Source organism: Teleopsis dalmanni, chromosome X (genome assembly GCF_002237135.1).
Source record: "Teleopsis dalmanni isolate 2A chromosome X, ASM223713v2, whole genome shotgun sequence".
Classification (NCBI taxonomy): domain Eukaryota; kingdom Metazoa; phylum Arthropoda; class Insecta; order Diptera; family Diopsidae; genus Teleopsis; species Teleopsis dalmanni.
Genome location: NC_051848.1, coordinates 96,295,867 through 96,301,906, shown reverse-complemented (window position 1 = coordinate 96,301,906; position 6,040 = coordinate 96,295,867).

The following is a 6,040-nucleotide window of genomic DNA, read 5'->3' as shown; positions in this document are numbered from 1 at the left end:
TTATTGCCTTACTTTTTCTGCTCAGTTATGTGCATTATTTTATTTAATATTTTTTTATCATTTCAAATTTTATTCACGTTTATGCAGTAAAATATGAGAGAAAATAAAAATTCAAATGAACAGAACTTTTTACTTTTTATTTTTTTATTTTTTGCTTTGACATAAATTTATACAAGCTTTCCTCGACATAACTTTTTATGAGCTACTAAAAGATATTGTAATGCAAATAGTTGCAATGCACCTTTTGTCATAAATTTCATTATTTTGTATATGTATAGCATTTGTACTGTATTCAGTCTACATAGTAAAGTATTGTATAAACAAAAATTTATTCTCAATCCTCTTCCACAAACTAATTATTATAGCATCAAATGCCATTTCAGAAAGTTTATTAAAACATTGCTCTATTGAAAGACAGATAATTACAAAAATATTTTTACTTGAGTAATTATTACGCATTTTTTATTCGCCATTACTTCAAATACTCTTAATTCAAATAATTTCAAATAATTATTCTACTTTAAAGCATTGCTTGGTACTTATTTTTATATCTTTGTTTTCTTTCGGAATAAATTCAAAAGAATTTTTTATTTTAATAATCCGTAAAGAGATGTCAACTAAGTATCTAAATATGTCTCTATAAAATCAGTAACTACAACTTACTATGAATGACAGAAGCCCAAAACCCCATGAGATTAATCGTCAAGTGATCTCTATCTCAGCTGTATTCACTTCATTGAATACTCAAACTAATGTCAAACTAAGGTCCTCGTGATCTAGATCCTGGCGAGGAGATTACGCCCTAATTATAGTAAATACATTGAACACACAAAGGAAGACGTGCCTACCACATGTTGTGTGCAGAGAGCGATTGCTAGTTCTTATACAATGTTTCCACTGCTTACTTAGTAAGTTACTTAAGTAACTTTAAGATATTATCGTTTCTATTGACATAAGTTACTTGATGCATGTGAAAAAGCTTTTATGTGTTATTTGCACAGTGTAAATGACTGTCGCAGATCCTTTAATAAATTAACTCCGTCTAAATTCTGACGCTTTCCACATTATATGCAAGGAGCTAATACCAAGTATGCACTAATATTTTTTTTACAAGTTATCAACAACCACTACATAAACGAATCTTTTTGCTTGAAGGAGTATTGAATCAAGTGTTAAGTTCCGGAAGATTATCTTGATAAATAAATTCAGTTTTATATAAAATTTCATTTATGAAACAATATAATTAGGGTAAATTAAATATACATATATGTTTATGTATATAACACAACTGTTCATTTTGGAGAGCTTCATACTTCATTCTATATCATTTTAATATATATGGTTTAAGTAAGTTCATATATTTTTGCCATAAATATGTTTTATAAGAAAAAACAATGTAATGCAAATGCAAATACTTAGATAGCGCGTCGCTTATCTGAGAAAGTATCTATTGATAAGAAATGCATTTTCATTCGTGCTTAGTTTTTCATTTGAAATTCATTTCTTTGTAAAATATTTGAATAAAATCTTTTGAATCAAAAAAACCAAATTCATAACTGAAGTTCAACTTATTGAAATTTTTTATTATGAATTCTATATTTGCATGTTAAAGAAAGTTTCAATATTGAAAAAACCGCAAATGAAATGCTCGGTGGCTTGCGACAAACTTAGATTTCGGCAGATAATTTACATATCTGAAGAATAATTTATGTGAACTTTATATTAAAATATACCCGCATCTGAAGTACAAAACGTGCAGTTATTGACCGGAAGATAGTTTTTATACGAAGCCAATAGTTTGAACAAGAATTTAATTACATTTATCAAGTTTTCTACTTTTGTTAGATTATAAGTGATTTTTTTTTTGTTATATTAATAACTCTTACATTATAGAAGTTGTCCTTATTGCATCAGACAGAGTGAATATATTAGGTATATGAAACAAAGCATCTCCAAAATAATGTAGGTAGTGATATATCTTATGGTACCGAAAGCTCATAGAATAATGACAAAAATCAATTTTGTTAAACAATAACAGATGTGACAACCTTTTCTTCTGGTAAAATTTAATTAGTTGATTCATAAACGATAGAATTATAGATAGTGAGTAGAGAGGACTTTATTGATTACTAACTGTAATAAATTTTGTATTGTTTACAGTTCTATGTGACCCATTTTATCATTTTAAAACAGTTCGAATTAAACAAATCACGCTAGAAAATTAAATGGATTGTGACCTTGGGGTACATATTTTCTTGAAAATAATACAGTTATTCTTCCTAATAACAAAGCTAAATGATAAGACTGATGGGACTATTGATATTTGGCAGATAAGTCCTAGTTATATAGCCAGGTAATATTTCTTTTGACTACTATATCTGTTTCATCTGTTCAAAAGTAATGCTTTAAGATTGTCGTCATAATATACTGTATTATTAGTGAATTTACTTACTAATGGATATATTCGTGCTCCAATGACACAATTAAATAAAAACTAATGAAAAACTTGATATTGAGCTTAAATAGTTCTATTACTGCATTGTTCCTCTACGTGAAGCAGGCTTTTGGTAGAGTATGACATGATGTACATTAAGTGTTGGACTCCTATCTAAATTCAAAGTACTTAAGTGTAAAACGCAAAGCATTTACAGGAGAATTCATAGCAAATAGTGAACATTAATTACCCTGTTAAATTAAACTTAAATCAGGAACCAAACTGTCATATTTAATCACTTATCACAATCATGCATATACCAAAATAAATAGCATGTATAATGTAATTAACAGCTTTCAAATAATTAATAATAGTAAAGTACACTGTAAAGTACAATTTTACAAAACTGCTAGCTAACAGCACTAAAAAAACTAATGGTCACTTTCAATACTTTCAAATATTAAAAGTCAGTTTCGTAAGATTCTTGGTGCTCTCATTTAGTCCATTCAAAGCTCTTAAACTAATAATAGAAAAATATAATTTTTCAAACTTAATTTCTTATAAGTAAAATAATTATTTACGAAATAATAATAGACATAATAATTTTTAAAAAAATGAAAACATTATCTCTCCAGTTATATTTCATTTGCATATTAAAAAAAATATGAATAAAAAACTATAATAATTTCTTATAGATGGGGAAAGCAAACACAAATTATATACTTTGGGAATACATATAGTTACATAGATATACTTTAAAAAGCAGAAAATAAGATATTTCACCAAAAGTCTTGGTGAAAGAAACATAATCAATTTTCTGCTCTATTCAAATTATAAAATAACATCACTACCACGGTAACGAAGTATTTCACTATAAAGAGTATATGTAGTATTATATCCTGTGAATCATCACTGCATAACATTTTATTTCAAATTTAAGTTTTCTAAATGTGCTACGATTCTAGAATATCATTTCTAAAGAAAATTCCATTGAAATGTTTCTTAGAAAATCTGTTGAAATGAAACTTATTAAAATAATTACGGCATTTGTGTTCTCTGCTGTTCCGCAATTACGGAATAATATTTAATAATTCCCAAGTATTAATGTAACTGTTCTAAATTTAATATAATTACTCTTTTTTGTTTTGAAAGACTCGAGTACCTTTTAACGCTCCATTTAATTATAAATTTCTTCACTAAATGATTTGGGTTAAAAATGACTGGGAGGAACTGACTGGGAAATGAGGACAAAAAAGGGCAGAATGTATGAAGGATGGAGGGCAAATAAACAAAGTTTTGTTCCCTCTAAACCCATAAGAATTTAAACGAATTATAAATACAAAGATACAGGCTCGAATGAAATACTTTTAAAGATTGTTTGTGAAATTGTTTTAAACATTCAATGCACACTTACCGATAATGACTCGGCGCAGTAAACTTTTAATCCAACGGATAAATAAGAACTTTTAATCAATTGATATTTTACCTAAAATTTTAATTATCTGTCTGTTATTTATTATTTTTTTTATTAGAATCTTTTTGACAAAACTCGCACTAACGTTGACCCATGGAGTTGTTGTCGAACTCGGTTTAGTTTCAAGTATTTCGAATTCCTAAAAACCGAATAAAGTAGATTTTTTCACTTAAGTATTTATGTGTAAAATTTTTATGTGTTATAAAAACGTTAAAACTTTTTAAAAATTTTCTTATTAAATTTTTCCACACTGCATAGTAAAAACTATATGAGATAACATTAGTTATAAAATATTTTTCTATGGTAAATTTATTTATTTTTTTTTTGTGGCACCACACGTTTCTCACAACTAATACCGCACAATTCTTCAGGACTTTTGTGTTTTTCGGAAAAACAAATAAAATTTAATGAGTTAAGCGCGAAACGCAAACTGAAACCGAAATAAACAAAAACTTAGTAAGTTTTTTTTGTCAATGAAGTGAAGGATTACGAAGTCCTGTGCGCCTCGAGTCCTTACGCATTACAGAAACCCAACATTTCACGCATACGAAATTGTGGTTTTTTTTGAATGCCTACTAAATGCGAATATCCTGAACTTTGTTGCAAATTTAAAAAGTAACAGAAATTTTCTTAAACTACGTGCACGTTATTTCGAAGAGATTTTTCCGTATCACACGTTGTAACGCTTCGGAAAAACGATAAAAACTGAAAATGTTTCCTTAACAGATGCGATGGCAAGCAATGTATTTGCTAACTTCCTTCGCTATTTTTTCGTGTGGGCTGTTCTGCAGCATCCAAGTGTAGGATTCTTCTTTATTTTGATAACAAATTTTTTCTGTTACGAACAGCAATTGTGTTAAACGGCTGTTACTTAACAGAGGGAAATTTCTAATCACGAAACACGTGCGAAATTATGTTAAAACATAGAATATGTGTACGTCCACACCGATGCTCCTACATAATGCGGTTTATTTATATTTTTTTAAAAGATTTACATTTCTATCAAAGGTTTAGATATATTTTTACTCCGGCTATCATAAAAAATTTTTTAAACAGCCAAATGAAATACATACTTTAAATATTTTTTATATATACAAATTAAATTAATATAACTTATATTATCCATTTCATAACACAAATAACCCTTCTCCTGCTCATCTCACCTTTGCAATAACTTTTATATTTTCTACTTTTACACCCTTACCTTATCACTTCCTAATCCGTGTATTCGTATTTGTAATTTCTTTCATGCCTCCTACTGTATTGATTTCTACAGGCTACAACAAAGACAACCTATAATATAAAATAAAATATATCATAATCCTACACATAGATAACTAAATTTAACAGACGTCCAAAGTATTGATTTGATTATTTCTGTCTATTGAATCTGTGAATACCGTGGAAAAACTGATTTAGTATTAGTTAAGAATCTAATACTAGGAGATACCTTAAGAATAAATTTCAGTGTTAGCGATTGAAAACTTGTTTTATATGAAAGTCATAGTGTTATATCTAGTTTAAAGGGACTACCAGCAAAAAGCTTTTAGTTTTCAAGTAATATGTATTACAAATATATTGTTTCAGTGTCATTTAAAAAGAGCGTTTGAGGTAAAAAAACGTTCATAAGTTAAATTGCACCCTTTTATAACATAGATATTTAAACTTAGACTATTTAAACAATTGAAAAACATGTTATAAAAAGTGTCCGTATATATCCTAGTAATATTAAGAAATAATAATATTTATAGTAGAGAAAAATTAGGAAAATTTCTCAATTCTAACATTGTTGGTGTAAGTATTAAATTTTTACTACATATGTTCTCATTTTATAAGAACTAAAGCACATTGACATCAATCGAATAAATTATTTTTATTTTGAATAATTGTAAAACTATTTTAATGACAGCTTTATTGTAAATTGTGATTCAACACAGTCGGTAGAAGTTAGCATCTCCATTCCTTTCTCAGAATTGATATCAGCATATTGGCATATTAAGTTCTTCTAAGCTGAGTTAAAGAATAGATAGCGTTATAGCAGACTAAAGTGTATCATAATAAAATGTAACAAACAAGCTTTTACGTCACAGATAAAGTGAGTTTTTATTTAAAAATTTTAATAGTAAATAATA